Genomic DNA, 16,698 nt, shown 5'->3' with positions numbered 1-16,698 from the left:
CAGGTAACCCTTTTACCTTTGGCAAGATCACTTACATTCATACAACTTTTTAATATTGACAACTATTTAAAATATGTAAATGCATGAAAATAAGGATTTTGGCTTTTTTGATACAGATTTGTTTATTCTTACTCAAAGTGGAAGCTCATCTTTACACCTACAATATACCTAAAGATACACCTAAAATCTGCTGGACAACTGCTGATGTGACCTCCTGGGAATCCTGGCAGCATAGCCCGCCTATCTCTTGTCCCCAGCCCAAGCGCAGGCCACCACGTTCTTGGGCTCTAAGACAGGCCAGCACTGAGGGGCGGCAGGCAAATGGCATGAAAAACAAAGGGAGATGGTTTTGCTTCCCCTACTGTTTTATACTCCAGTAAATGTGCTTTGAATACAGACTCCTGTCCGTATACTTCTGCCTCTCTGCTGTCCGAGATCTGTGAGGGACTGCAGGAGCAGGAGGTGGACAGAGGGCAACATTTCCTTGACTTCTTTAGCCTAACTGCAAGACAACTTTTCTCTAGAAATGTTCCTGCCCCTTTCTTTTCAAAAGCACCTTTCACAGAACCCTGTGCCTGGACATGCTCCTTGGGACCCTTGGGATTAGTGGAAAGTAAACTGACAGGGAAGGCAAAGTTCCCTTTGCTCCTTTGACCTCTGCCCCTGCCCTTGCCTAGGTACACACAACATACATAAGCCATACAGACTGCTTAAAGTTCAATTTCAAACATCTTCTGTAAGTCACTGGAGGAAGGGTTGGTGGGTGAGGGGTTAGTACGCTGCCTGGACTTGCTTCCTAATGCAGCCCACCGGGTTTCGGAAGGATGCACTGGACAGGTGCCTGCAGGAACCTCCGTGTGCTCATCTCATGAGGCCAACCCGCCATCGTCTACACCGCTGAAAGCTACAGAACCGTTGGGGTGCTGAGCAGGAGGCTTAATGAAAGACTGGCAGTCTTGTAGGAAAGTAGGCTTGTCCCCTACTAAGGGAATGTCTGGGGCTTGACCGGGCTGGGAGGCTGATGGGGGTGGGCAGCCTGAGGGTGGCCCACAGTGTCATACACATTGGCTGCCATCGGGAGGGAGTGATGCCCATCACAGACACATGAGGTGCCAGATAGGGCATCCCATTGGCCACAGGATAGGACTGGGCAGGGACAAAGGCTGGCTGCAGGGGTGGGACCAGACCACTGGCACAGGCTGGGAGGTGAGGAATGAGTTCCCTTGGAAAGGCGGTGCTGGCTGGGTGATGGCAGTGGGTGCGGGAGGCTGGAGAACTGACCGTGGAAGGGCAGCTGAGCCTGGACACTCTTGAACCCCTCTTCTAACCAGCAGTCCGCCGCAGTGTGTCTGAGCAGCCTGGACGAGACCTGGAGAGGCAGCACCGGAAGAGTGACTGCCTCCGGCCCCAAGTGCGTGGCTGCAATTCCCCCGTGAACAGCATCAGGGGCCAGGGCTCCAGGGCTGGCTTCATTGCTGTGGCCGCGAGGGCGGTGCGGGCTGGCTGAGCCGCAAGCCCACGGGAGGCCGAGTCAGGGCCACTCACTTGAAAGGCAGGAGATGGTGATGCTACCGCTGTCACCGGCGTGGTCACTGGGGCAGATGAGAAGGGACCCTCGCAGGACATGCTCCATGAGCACAGGGAGCTGATGCTGTCTGCTTGCCACCACTCCGGCCCTTTCTGGACACCTTGGGTCTGTTTCATGATTGCTCTCATTCTGCGTGCTCGGTGGCTGTTGTGACACGGAATGACCCTTCTGTTGTACAAGTGGTCCGACTAGCATCAAAAGTAGCAGTCACCCCACATTCCTTCTCCAGCTTCTGCTTCCTCTCCTTCATGCTCAATCTTGCACCCATGACCTTGACAGCCACGGAGCAATGACAGATCAGCGCCAAGCAGTGCCATCACGACATATGTCAGAGAAGCCTCTATCAAGTTCCTACCGGGGACACAGGAAGTAACTTTTTCTATTGTCTGGTCAACTATGAGGTCCTTAGTATTTTCTTTTCTTTTTTTTTAATTTTTAAAGTTTATTTTGAGAGAGACAGAGACAGTGTGTGTGTGTGGGGGGGGCAGAGAGAGAGAGAGAGAGAGAGAGAGAGAATCTCAAGCAGGCTCTGCACTGTCAGCACAGAGCCTGATGCAGGGCTTGATCTCACAAACCATGAGATCATGACTGGAGTCGAAATCAAGAGTGGGTCGCTTAACCGACTGAGCCACCCAGGCACCCCTTAGTATTTTCATCCACAACTGGAGGTCCACCTGCTGAAACCCACAGGACCGCCTTCCAAAGAAGCCTTTGAAGAACTTCTTTCAGCTTTCAATCTTTTGACAGCATCTTCACAGCTGTGCCTTCCTCTGGACTCCTTAACTTCTATATGGCCAAGGTACTCAACCAGGAAGCTGCATTTTCCAGTACAAACCCCTTCTTCATCCGCCTGCCCCTGATGTGGACGACTGGCTTGTGGATCACAAACATCTTTCTTTCCCCTAAAACTTTGCTGTAGACTGTTCATTTTAATTTTGACAACCCACTCTAGTCGTGGCTGTGTCCTTTACAGACTGTGTGACTTTGAACAAGTTTTGTAACTTCCCCAGGCCTCAGTTTCCTCATCTGTCTTCCAGAGGCATCTAAAGATGGCCGGTACACCAATACTCCAATCGAGGGATGAGAAGTAAGATCTTGGGTCTCAACAGCAGCTGTGCTGGACGTCCACCCTGGAAGAAGCTGCGGAAGCCCCAGATCTGCCGCCGCCCCCAACCAAGTCCAGTGTCACTGCCTCTTCCTTGGCCACCGGTAGCCACCAAGTGCCACCACCTCCCCCATGACAACAGGCCCCTGTCTTCTTGATCTGCCCCTGATTTGTACCCTTGGTCACTTCCATAGAAGAGTTTTTTAAATAACAGCTACAAGTATGATTGACGTAGCATAAATTCACCTATCTAGAGTGTGCAATTCGATGGTTTTTAGTATTTTCACAGAGTTGTCTAATCACAGTTTTAGGATGTTTTCGTCACCCAAATAAGAAACCCTGTGCCCATTAGCAGGTACTCCCCCTTATCATCTTCCTCAGTCTCAGGCAACCACTAATTTATCTTCTGTCTCTCCAGAGTTGCCTTCTCTTATGGTTCATATCAATGGAATCACACAATATGTGTCCTTTTGTGACTGGCTTCTAAGTGTAATGGTTCATTCATGTTGTGTTGTATTATATCTCAGTACTTACTTCCTTTTTAATGCTGAATAATAGTTCACTGCGTATTTCATATTTTTTATTGATGTAAAATTGGTACACGGCATTATGTAAGGTTCAGGTGTACAACATTATAACTCGATATTTGTATACACTACAAAGAGTCTAGTTACTGCCCTTCACCATACAGCTGAGCTCTTTACCCGTTTCGTCCAACCCCCAACCCCTTTCCCTTCTGGCAACCACCACTCCATTCTCTATATCTGTGAATTTGTTTTTGTTTTGTTGGTTCGTTCGTTCGGTTTTTTAGATTCCACCTAGAAGTGAAACCACACAGAATTTGTCCTCTTCCATCTGACTTACTTCACTTACCATAATACCCTCAAGGCCCTTTCATGTCGTTGCCAATGGCTAGATTTCATCCTTTGTTATGGCTGAGTAATGTTGCATCGTATGTATCTCCACATCTTCTGTATCCACTCGTCTACAGACGGACACTTGGGCTACTTCCATATCTTGGCTCCTGTAAACAATGCTGCAGTGAACGTAGGAGTACAGAGATCTTTTCAAATTAGTGTTTCATATTCTTCAGATAAATCATCTTCTTTTTTTTTTTTAAATTTTTTATTTTTTATTTTTGGGACAGAGAGAGACAGAGCATGAACGGGGGAGGGGCAGAGAGAGAGGGAGACACAGAATCAGAAACAGGCTCCAGGCTCCGAGCCATCAGCCCAGAGCCTGACGCGGGGCTCGAACTCACGGACCGCGAGATCGTGACCTGGCTGAAGTCGGACGCTTAACCGACTGCGCCACCCAGGCGCCCCAATCATCTTCTGTTTATCCACTCACCAGTTGATGGATATTTAAGGTTTTTTTCTGCTCTTTGGCTATGAATACTATTGCTATGAATATGAATATTTTGGCTATGAATAATATTGCTATGAGCATTTGTATACAAGCTTTTGTGCACACATGTGTTTCCCATTCTCTTTGGTGAGAAATGAATTCACCTGGCAGTGACGTTACTGGGGGGCAGATGTTAACTCTATCTTTAACCATCTGAGAAACTGCCAGACTATCTCCCGAAGTGATGGCACCGCTTGACATTCCCACCAGCAGTGTCTGGGGACCCCTTCTCCACATCCTTGTTGTTATCTCTCTTTCTGATTATAGTTACCCTGGTGCATGTGAAGGGGTATTTCACGGGGGTTTTGATTTACCATTCCCTGATGATTAAGGGTGCTAAGCGTCCTTTCATGTGCTTTTGGTCATCTTTCTATTTTCTTTGTTGAAATTTCTACTCAGAGATTTTGCCCATTTTTTAGTTGGGTTGCATTTTTATTACTGAGGTGTATTAGATACATGATTTGCAAATATTTTCTCCCATCCTGTGAGCTGTCTTTTCTCTTTCTTGGTGCTGTTCCTTGAAACACAAACGTTTTAAAGTTTGATGCAGTTCACTTTATGTATCTTTTCTTTTGTTGTTGCTTGTGCTTTTGGTATCTTATCTAAGAAACCACTGAAAAGTTTTTACACTTACCCCAATCATCAATCCTGAAAAACTAGGATGGAGGAGATGTCAAGGTAAAAAATGCAGTTTTCCATTTCAGCTACTATGCCATAGAACTGGAGATTCTTGGTCACAGCTGAACAAATCCTATGACCCTGTGTGCAGGGGGTCCACGTCTGGTCTCAGTGAGATGAGCCAAGAAAATCAGCAGTGTGCTCTGGGGGAAGAAAACACTTCTAGCTCAATCTTCTCTGCAATTTGGAAGGGCTGTAAAATGGGAAGGATAATCAAAGGAAAGAAATCTTTAAAATGCCATGACCATAATGTTCTGATGAAATTCAGATAAAAGTCAGATAGGACTCAGTTAAAATTTAGCTTTAACTACAGGAAAACCACTCAATCACGTTAGAATTGGCTTCTTTGACTTAGGCTGCTTCAAACAATGGGATTTGTGGAATGATGATGGTGGGCATCTTGATTAAAAATATCTGCTTCAGTGGGGCGCCTGGGTGGCTCAATGGGTTGAGGGTCCGACTCTTGGCATCAGTTCAGGTCGTGATCTCAGCAGGGTCGTGAGATAGAGCCCTTCGCTGGTCTCTGCACTAAGCCTGAGATTCTCTCTCTCTCCTCTGCCCCTCTCTCCTGCTCATTCTCTAAAAATACATTCAAGAAGAAATTTTTTTAATCTGCCTAATTTCCCCTTGGAGGGTTTAAATTGCATTAGAGGGTTAAATTTACATTAGATACATTGTAAAACATTTTCTTAGTTGAAAAGCAGGTGCCATCCCAGTTTACATTTTTAATAAAATGACACTTTTTGAAGATTCTGTGCCAGCCTCCTCCCCGAAGAAACAGAATCCAGGGGGCTCCAAGGCTAACCTCCTCCAAGCCAACTCCTGCACGTTCAGTCCAAGTTAGGAAATGATTACTCAAGTGAATGCTTACATTGCCTAAATATATGACAACAAGAAATCCAATAAAGTATTTAACAATTGTTTACTATTCTAAAAAGAACCAAAGAATTTCCCTTTAAGATATACATTGTCTACACACACATTCTTTTCTCTTAGAAAAATCTGGTTTTCTCAACAGCTCTCCTCGTATTTATGGTCAGCAAGCATGCTAGATTTTTCAGGAATTCTCAAATATTTTATTCCTTCATAGTGCTATTTAGTTTATCAGATATGGTCTTGACTGTTGGTCATATTTATTATATAAAAATTAATCAGCACAATGAACATCTACACAGGACAAGTTTATGCTTAGACAATCCAGGCCTGGAGAATTAGCTCTATAGTTTGATCGTATATGCAACAGCACCGCGAACCTGGTCTCCTAAATTCAACCATACAGGCTTATCATTTAAGGTATGTATGCTAACATGGGATTTAATAATAAAATCTCACAGTCCAACAGGGATTATTCAAGGCACATACAGCCCTTCCGTCCACAATAGAGTCATATGGTCACTAAACAAACGTGATATAAATTTTTTTTTTAACTTTTTAATTTATTTTTGCAACACAGAGAGGGACAGAGCATGAATGGGGTAGGAGCAGAGAGAGAGGGAGACACAGAATCTGAAGGAGGCTCCAGGCTCCAACCTGTCAGCACAGAGCCTGACGTGGGGCTTGAACCCACAAACTGTGAGGTCATGACCTGAGCCGAAGTCAGATGCTTAACCGACTGAGGCACCCAGGCGCCCCTAAACAAACATGATGTAAAAAGGAGAAAGAAACTATGTTTTGAGGTCTTCGCTGGGGTAGCAGTGAGTTGATGAATTTCTCCTCTAGTCCTGGCCTCATTTCATGGGGGCCCAAGCTGTGGAAGCCAGTACTCATTTGCTGACTGATAGTGGACTATTTATTTCCTGAAGGCCCAAGGGAAGCCATAGGCTCAGAAAATGAGATTTGGCCAGATAACCTGCATTGTCCCCAAGTTTGGAACATGGTTAAGAATCCAAGGAATATGCACGTGAATACTCACATGGCTCCATGGATTTTCTTCATTTTTTAGCCTTTTTTCATTCCCCACTCTCTTTCTTTCTAACTTTCCTTTTTTATTTTCTATTTCTCAGGCTTTATGCCTACCAGTACTATCCAAATATCGTTTGTTTATATTTTGGGTTAATTTATTTGTTTATATTTTGGGTTAAATACATACAAACTGCTATGCAAACTAATCTGCTGATACCATTTGAGAAGGAATTTTTTACCCATTTTCTTTGCCTGTTGGTCTCAATATGCAAAAGAAAAAGCAAATGCCATCAGGAACACTTTTATTCAGTTTTCCTTGAAGCCTGCTTCCTATGGACTTTTGCCTCTTGACTATTCCTTAATTTCATTTCAAAGGTCTTTCTTGATTCCATATGTCACTCTTACAATTCCAAATGTTATTACTAACTGTTCCATTTAATGTATATATAAAGGTTACAGTAGTTAATTGGAAAAACCTGGCTTCTGACACTTTTGCATCATCACTTAGAAATGAAATAATTAAGTACTATGAGGAGTTTGCTCCATTCATTCTACCCTAATCCTGCATACAAAGAACTTAGGGTAAACATGAGCAGTTACCCTATCAAGAAATACTGAAATATTAGGAGTTTCTTTTCCTTCCTTCTCAGAACACATTTCACCTGTATTCCACAAAGATTCAGTGTTAAAAAGGAAATGGGAGAGATCTATACATGTATAATAATTTCTTCCACAGGTAAGATAACCTTATCTATATTCACACAAGTATACTATAATTATGGAAGTCCACAAATTCTTTGTCCAATAATAAAATAGTAAAACAATGTGCACGTGTCTGTAAAATCCCACAAGCAAATACATAGATGTGTAAGTGTACAGAGTACGAGGATATTTTTTCATTTGAATATTGCATTGATTATCTACTTCTGAATAGCAAATTACTCCCAAATTTAGTGTTAAAACAACGAATGTGGGGCGACTGGTGACTCAGTTAAGCATCAGACTCTTTTTTTTTTTTTTTTTAATTTTTTTTTCAACGTTTTTTATTTATTTTTGGGACAGAGAGAGACAGAGCATGAACGGGGGAGGGGCAGAGAGAGAGGGAGACACAGAATCGGAAACAGGCTCCAGGCTCCGAGCCATCAGCCCAGAGCCCGACGCGGGGCTCGAACTCACAGACCGCGAGATCGTGACCTGGCTGAAGTCGGACGCTTAACCGACTGCGCCACCCAGGCGCCCCAAGCATCAGACTCTTGATCTCGGCTCAGGTCACAATCTCACGGTTCGAGTTGGAGCCCCACATTGGGCTCTGAGCTGACAGCGTGGAGCCTGCTTGGGACTCTCTCTCTCTCTCTCTCTCTCTCTCTCTCTCTCTCTCTCTCTTTCTCTCTGCCCCTCCCTCTCTCTCTCAAAATAAATAAACATTTAAAAAACTAAAATAAAAAAACAAATGTTTATTATCGTATAATTTCTTCTAAGTCAGGTCTCCAGGAGTGGCTTACCTGGGTGATTTGGGCTCAGAGCACTCATGTAGTTAACACCTTGGCTGAGGCTGCAATCATCTGAGGGCTTGACCCACATAACTGTTGTCAGGAGGCCTCGTTTTCTCACCATGTGGCTTCTCCCTAAGGCTTCAAGTGCCCTTGGAACATGGTAGTGGCTTCTCCCAGAGTGAGTGGTCTCAGAGAGAGGCAGATGGGAGTCACACGATCTTTAATGACCCAGACGTGGAAGTCACACTCCATTACTTCCACATTGGTTACATAAGTCAGCCCTGCTCAGTGTGGGAAGGAAGTGCACAGAGATGTGAATAGCCTTGTGTTCAGGGTTGGGGATCACCGCTGCCATCTTGGAAGCTAGCTAGCTAGGTACTGTATCTTTTGTGTTGTGTACAAAACAGGAAGTAGCCATAAAAGGACACTTATCAAAGACTTTCAGTTCTATCAGAGTTAGGATACCCTAGGTCAGAGGTCAACAAGCTTTTTCTTAAAGAGTGATAGTAAATATTTTCAGCTGGCAGGCCATATGGTCTCTGTTGTAATTAGTCAATTCAGTTGTAGCATGAACGCAGACACAGACAACACAGAAACAAATGTCTTCCCTACGTTCCAGTAAAATTTTATCAAAACAGGCAACTGGCCCACAGGTGGTGGTTTGATGAGCCTGAACAGCAATCATTTATACTCAGTGGCTTAAACAACAAAGGTCTGTCTCTCACTCACACTCTTTCCATCACAGACCTGCACACAGACTGTTCACTACGTACTTTCAGGAATTCAGAATTACGGAGTATCACATGCTTCCATGATCACTCAGGCAGAAATCAGGAATATGGCAAATCCTTCACTGGCTTTTAAAGTTTCCACCTGAAAGTGACACCACATTCACTCTCATTTCTTTGGCCAAAGCAAGTCACATGGCTACCCCTAACATCACTGGATCAAGGCAGGACAAAACTACCATGTGCCCAGAAGGGTAGGGAAGCAGATATACTTAGTGAACAGTGGTAATTACTACCAGAAGCACATTATTTCTTATTATTTGTTCTTTTTCTACCACTAGACCACTTTCCTTTTTAATTGAAGATGACATTGTTAGCAGTGTTACAGAAATTTAAATCTATAAATAATCTATTTTAATTTATTTTTAACTTGTTTATTATTTTTATTTTAGACAGAGAGAGCAAGCAGGGGAAAGAGGCAAAAGGAGGAGGGGGGAGAGAGAGAGAGAGACAGAGAGCGAGAATCCCAAACAGCCTTCATGCTCAGCATGGAGCCCAATGAAGGGTTTGATCCCACAAGGCTGGGACCATGACCTGAGCTAAAATCAAGTCAGATGCTCAGCCCACTAAGCCACCCAGGTGCCCCTAAAGTCTATTTTTAAATCACCTTTTGCTATTTTGCTTTTCCCAAACCCCTCTGACCTCAATTGCTTCAATTTTGGTGGATCTTTCTATTGCCATGGCTTTGAGCAGACATTTATGCTATGTAACTTAATATAGTTATATATTAACTTAGTGCAGAAAAATCAGCATTCCTTTTGCCTGAAACAGAACATCCCCAATTCAGCTTTCAATTAAAAGACTCATGTCTTACTGTTTCCAGAAGAAAGAAATATAAGCTATTATCTATCTTCTTTCTTGCAAATAGTAGGGAAGCTGATCAATTACAAATACTTATTGAATACCTATTAAAATGCATACTGTGCTGCGTGTTTTGAAGGACAGAGAAAACTAAATGCTTGTCCTGAAGACTTTTTAATAGTTACCAGCATAATAATAAACATTTGAAATGAGAGTGACCAATACGACACTGTGTAATTAAGACCTGAATTGTGAACAAGAGGCATTGAGTTGAGTAACAGTAAGATAAAAGGAAGGCCAATCAAAGGTACTTTAAATAGATGGGATTCATGGAGGAAGGATGTTCAAATTAGCTTCAAGAGTTGGGAAGAATTTCACTAGGTTAAGGTGGGAGAAAAGAGGGATAAGAAGAAGAAAGTTTCTGGAAAAAGGAACACAATAAAGGAGGGCATGAAAGTGGATGCTAGTCTGGCATAGCCATGAGAAAGTAAAGATATGGACCCAAATCCAATGAAAGATGCCATTCAGAAAGAGCAGGAGGGGCACCTGGGTGGCTCAGTCGGTTAAGCGTCTGACTTCGGCTCAGGTCATGATCTTGCGGTTTGTGAGTTCAAGCCCCGCATCAGGCTCTGTGCCTGGAGCCTGCTTCAGATTCTGTGTCTGCCCTTCCCCTGCTCATGTTCTGTCTCTCTCTGTCTCTCAATAATAAACAAACATTAAAAAAATAATTAAAAAAAAAAAGAAAGAGCAGGAAATAAATAATTTGAAAGATAGAATGAAGCTTTAGTTTTATTATTTTTTTAAAATTTTTTTAATGTTTATTTATTTTAAGGAAAGAGAGACAGAGTGTGAACAGGGGAGGGGCAGAGAGAGAGGGAGACACAGAATCCAACAGGCCCCAGGTTCCGAGCTGTCAGCACAGATCCCAACATGGGGCTCAAATTCAGAAACCATGAGATCATGACCTGAATTATAGTCGGTCGCTTAAGGTTATGGCCCTTGGTTTCAGCTCAGGCCATTATTTCAGGGTTCATGAGACAGAGCCCACATCAGGCTCTACACTGACAGTGCAGAGCCTGCTTGGGATTCTCTCTCTCTCTCTCTCTCTCTCTCTCTCTCTCTCTTTCTCTGGCCCTCCCACCTTGCCTCTTTCTCTCTCTCTCTCTCTCTCAAAATAAGTAAATAAACTTTAAAAAACATAAATAAATAGATAGATAAATTTCTCATCTCGTGAGAAATGAGAAAAGGACAATCAGCAGACAATAGCTTTTATACAATACTGATGAACCAATACTAGGGGGGGTGAGTGGTAGCAGCCCAGCAAAGCCCTCCTCTCTCTGGCTCTCCATTTTTTCATTGTAACAGGAAGTCTTCCTGTGTAGCAAGCTCTGCTCATGAACACAGAACTTCCTGTCAGCCTCTTCTGGTTTCTGAGTAATTAGCTAGCAGGAAAACCACCCTATATGCAATAGTAGAGGAAACACATCTAGAAAAAAATCAGCTTATTTTGCTTTTTTTAAAACTATAAAAAGCACCCCCCATATCACTGGGCACAGGAGGGAAATCAGCTACATAAGAAAGAAAGAAAAAAAAAAAACAGAAGAAGCAAAAATAAATCTGACCTCACAAGAACCAATTTAAGTAACAGAAAAATAAATTTTCAAGCCTCTAATTAATATTTTTGGAGATATTCTAGATATAATAAATACCTAAAGTAAAAACAAGATGTTATAAAGAAGGAACAATTAGAGAACAAGAAAAAGTACTTGGAAATTAAAAATATGCTTGCCACACTATAATTGTTTCTAGAAAGGTAGAAATATGACATGAGAAAAATGAGAAAGACAAAAAATAAAGAGAAAATATAAAAGACCTGGAGGTCTAATCCAGGTCCACAATACAACCAAAATGTGTTCTAGAAAGAGAGCCCAGAGAAAATGCAAGGGTAGAAGTTATGACAGAAATCACTGAAGAAAATCTACCAAAGCTAAGATCGCTATGAATCTTCAGATCGAAAGAAGATACTGAGAGGTTGGCAGGATAATATTAGATGTCCTAAGGAAAAAAGAAGATCCAAAAAGCACTTAGAGAGGGAAGAAATCAGTCACCTTCAAGGGAATAAAAATCAGACATGCAGCAGGCAATCTGCAATTATTAGATATCAGAAAACATTAGAATTTTTGTTAATGTCTTAAAACAACTGGATATCCATAGGGGAAAAAGAAGAATCCTGATCCCTACCTCAAACCATACACATAAACCGAGATGAATTCTTGACTAAACATAATAACTAAAACAAAAAGATGGAAGAGGGGTGCCTGGGTGGCTCAGTTGGTTGAGCGTTTGACTTTGGCTCAGGTCATGATCTCATGGTTCATGAGTTTGAGCCCCGCATCAGGCTCTGTTCTGACAGCTCAGAGCCTGGAGCCTGCTTTGGATTCTGTGTCTCCCCCTCTCTCTGTCTCTCCCCTGCCCATACCCTCTCTGTCTTTCAAAAATAAATAAAAAACATTAAAAAAAAAAGATGGAAGAAAACACAGAAGAATATCTTCATGACTTGGGGTAGGAAGGACGCTGAAAGCAAAAAACATAAAAGGAAGAAATGATAAATTCATCAAGTTTTAAATAGTTCTGTTTCTTATAAATACATTTATAAGACAATGTATTGTTTGGAAAAAATACTTAAAAAACATACTTGAGAAAGCTCAAAATCCAGAATATATAAAGAACCCTGCCAACAACAAAAAAAGAGCTGTACAGTTCAAAAAGATAATCTGATGCAGCTCTCTCTCTAGCTCGGCTGGTCTCCTATTTTGACAGTGCACTTTTTGCTTTAATAAACTTTCCCACTTGTGTTTAAAAAAAAAGATAATTCATGTTTTTAAATGACTGAAAGATTTAATCAAATACTACCTAAAGGAAAATACACAAATTGCACATGAAAAACTGCTCAAAATCATTAGAAATCAGGAATTAAAAACTAAAATCAAAATGAAACACTACTATATGACCAATATGACTGAAATTGGGAAGACTGACAACAAATGTTGGCAAGGGCTGTGGAGCAACCAGAACTCTCATGCTTTATTGGAAGGCTGTAAAATAAGATGATCATTCTGGCAGAAGATCTGGCAAGGTCCTCAAAAAATGAAACCTACAGCTACTCTATGACTTCACATCTCCACTCCTAGCACTTTGTCCAAGAAAAATGGAAACTGTGCCTACAAAAAGATGTGTGCAGGGGTGTCTGGGTGGCTCAGTCCGTTGAGTATCTGACTCTTGGTTTCAGCTCAGGTCAAGATCCCAGGGTCATAGGACTGAGCCCTGCGGTGGGCTCTGTGCCAAGCATGGAACCTGCTTGAGATTCTCTCTCTTCCTCTGCCCCTCTCTCCTCCACTTGCACGCGTGCTCTCTCTCTCTCTCTCTAAAACAAAAAAACCAAAACAAACAAAACAAAACAAAACACAAAAGATGTGTGCAAGAATGTGTGTAGCAGCTGTATTCACAATAGCTGAAAACTAGAGACAGTCCCCATGTATTTATCAGTAGAAAAATGGATAAATAAACGGTGGTATAGCTATACAATGAAAGGGATACAGACAACAACATGGATAAGTGTAAAAACATTATGCTGAGTGAAAGAATCCTTACACAAAAGTGCGACTGCTGTATGAGTCCATCTACAGGAAGTCCTAAACAGGCATAATGAATCCACGATGAGAAAAACAAAATTCAGAACAGCGGCTACCTCTGCAAGGGGGCAGGTGCAGGGATTTCCTGGGAAGGGACACGAGGGAAGACGCAATGTTCTATATCTTGATATGGGTTTGGGTTTCAGTGTCAAAACTCACTGAATGGCACACTTCAAATTTCTGCATTTTGTTGTATAAAAATTTTAGCTCAAATGAAAAAAAATTGTAAACAAATATCAAACCGAATTGAATATCGGTAATGATCTGCACGCTGAAGTGTCTGAGAGTAAAGGGCAGCAGTGTCTGTGACTTACTTTGAAATGCCTAGAAAATAAGATGGATGGATAGATGAGCAGAGGGATGGATACGTGGAAAGGTATTTAATAAAGGAAATATAATGTTAATTGTAGAATCTAAGTGACAGATCTATGGACGTTCAGTATAAAACTCTTCTAATTTTTCTGTACTTTCAATTTCTTTTCGTAATGTTGGGATAAAAGAAAATAATGAGATATTACTGTCAATATTTTGGAAGAAAATTATAAACCTAGAATTTTATGTACAGCTGTCAATCAAGCTATTGATAAAGCTATTTTCAGTTTTGCAAGGGATAATGTGATTTTTTGCCTACTTAGAATCTCTTAGGACACCATCCCTTCCTCATCCCTGGGGTAGGGTCACCCGACCTCCCAACATTCAGGGCGGGCATGCGACTCAAATTTGGCCAAATAAGCGTACTTCATGCCCTGGGCCACAGTGATTGTTCAGAGATGAGCCAAGCAAAGTCCTTCAGAGGTATTTTACTGGAACCATCAGTAAAGTAGTTTTCATTTTTGCTAGGATCACAATCTGTGAAGAAGACTTGAGCCTGGAGAGATGTTGGAAACTACTTTGTCAGCACACGAGGTAAGCTTGCAGGAGAATGAAGCTGACACAGAAGGAAACAAAGGCACAGCACGGAGAGAAAGAAACAAGGCAGTGATGACAATGTTTGAGTTCCTGGATTCATTTTGGACCATAACTTCCTCTCACCGTAGATTGTGGTGGAGAAAATATATATATATATTTTTTGGTAGGCTCCATGCCCAGCATGGAGCCCAACGTGGAGCTTGAACTCATGACCCCTGAGATCAAGATCTGACCTGAGATCAAGAGTCCAACATTTAACTGACTGAGTCACCAGGTGCCCCACAGTAGAGAAAATATTAATAATATAGTGAGAAAATCATGTTTTCCCCTTGTACTGTGTTGAATAGTAGCCCCCTAAAATTCATGCCCACATGGAATCTCAAAATGTAACATTATTTGGGCATGGGGTCTTTGCAGACATAATTAGTGAAGGATCTGGAGATGAAAGCAGCCTGCATGTAGCGGGGCCCTTATAGGAAGAGGAGAGGATACACACGGAGTCACAGGGAAGGAGAGAGAGGCAGCGATTGGAGTATTGAGGCTGCAAGGCAAGAAATGCCAGGATTACTGGAGCCACCAGAAGCTAGAAAGAAGGAAGGCTCTTCCCCAGGGCCCAGAGAGAGCATGATCCGGCCGACGCGGACTTCCAGCCTCCAGAATGGTAGGACAGCAGCCCTAGGAAACTAACATACTTCTCAATAAGGAAAAAATAAATTACAAACTCTAAGAGCAAAATGTCCAAATGTGAAGGAAACTAAAATGTGGCAAGATTTTTGAGCAACAGGTAGGATGAAAGAAAAGAGGATGTATTTGTACAGATGTTCAGAGCGTATTATTTTGAACAGTCCAGGGATGGTTAACAATGGATGTTACAGGCAAAATTTCCTCTGGCACAATATTTACATAGTCATAATAACGTAAGCCCTGTGTATTGACATCACACTTTTAGAATAAACCTATACACATATAGCTCTTGGATACTGTCATGCACAGATTATAAATGCAATCACCCTTAACAATGTGAGATTAAAGATCTACCTGACAGAAGCCGTTGGTAGAGCGTGCGACTCTTGATCTCGGGGTTGTGAGTTCGAGCCCCACAATGGGTTTAGAGTTTACATATAAAATAACAATAAAAGTAATAATAGAATTATCCTCAATAAAAAAATTCTTAAAAAAGAAGTTGAAAAGTGAAAAGAGAGGGAGAAATGGAAGAGCAAGGGCACTAGTAACCTCATTTTACTTTGTGAGGAATTAAGAAATACTCTCAAATGTTGATGGCAAGGACCAAAAATAATTTATAACTATCAAAAATTGGGCGGTGGGATGAGGCAAGGTGGTATGGGGTAGTGCCTCTGAGCCTAATTCTTATCCTTCAAAAACAGTAGAATGTCTAGGGGCGCCTGGGCAGTTCAGTCAGTTGAGCATCTGACTTTGGCTCAGGTCATGATCTCACAGTTGATGGGTTCGAGCCCCGCATCAGGCTCTGTGCTGACAGCTCGGAGCCCGGAGCCTGCTTTGGATTGTGTGTCTCCTCTCTCTACCCCTCCTCCACTCACACTCTGTTTTTCTCAAAAATTAATAAAAACGTAGAAAACATTGTTTAAAAAAGGTAGAATGTCTAAACTGGTAGATACAATTCGATATTGCACAATATTATTATTGCATAATATTAAATAATATTGTATAATATTATTATTTAGGATTATGGAATAACCAGCATGGCAAGAAAAAAGAGATATGGTGGAAAGTAATTTTCTCAAGCATATTCTAGATCAAAGAAACTACATGAAGCCTACATCTGGGCATTGGGCCTGCGTTTAGGGCTGAGGCTGTTTTTTCTTTTTTTTTTTTTTTAATAGTATCATTTCTATTTTTTTATGTACGATTGGCTTTGGTAAAAATGCCAACAGATGAGGTGGATCAGATTATAGAGGGCCTTATAAAGATGAGGCAGGAAAATTTTTTACTAGATTAAGGCCTGACAACGGCACTTGGGAATGGTGGTAAAGAGATCGATTTAGTATTTAATAGGAAAAGTCCAGAAGACTAAATGTCTGGGTAGCAGAGAGAAGTCAGTCAAGAAGACAGTAAAGTTTTTGGCCTGGGTGACAGTAATGGATTGAATTACCCTCCTCCCCATTTTTGTGTGAAAGCCCTAACTCCGGTACGTCAGAAGGTGTCTGCGTTTGGAGATAAGGCCCTCAGAGGCACAACTGAGGTGAAATGAGGTCATTGGGGTGGGCTCTAATCCAGTACGACTGGTGTCCCTCTAAGAGGAGAGAGAGGACATCAGGGATGCATGTGGACAGAAAAGGCCATGTGAGGGAGGACA

At 42.0% G+C, this 16,698-nt stretch overlaps 1 long non-coding RNA gene and 1 pseudogene across 1 annotated transcript; both read right to left on the bottom strand.

The window, feature by feature from the left end:
- Positions 1–226: 226 nt before the first annotated feature.
- On the bottom strand, positions 227–2,877 carry LOC145715482 (protein numb homolog pseudogene; annotated as a pseudogene).
- Positions 2,878–2,912: 35 nt separating this feature from the next.
- LOC132666641 (uncharacterized) lies at positions 2,913–14,469 on the bottom strand. Its single transcript, XR_014137689.1, has 3 exons — positions 8,183–14,469; positions 4,735–4,971; positions 2,913–3,729 (listed from the first exon to the last, which is right to left on the bottom strand). It is a non-coding gene; the product is annotated as an uncharacterized LOC132666641 (long non-coding RNA).
- Positions 14,470–16,698: the final 2,229 nt, after the last annotated feature.

Source organism: Panthera onca, chromosome B2 (assembly GCF_046562875.1).
Source record: "Panthera onca isolate mPanOnc1 chromosome B2, mPanOnc1 haplotype 2, whole genome shotgun sequence".
NCBI classification, from domain to species: Eukaryota; Metazoa; Chordata; class Mammalia; order Carnivora; family Felidae; genus Panthera; species Panthera onca.
The sequence above is the reverse complement of the archived record's forward strand: the minus strand, read 5'-3'. Positions and strand labels throughout refer to the sequence as shown.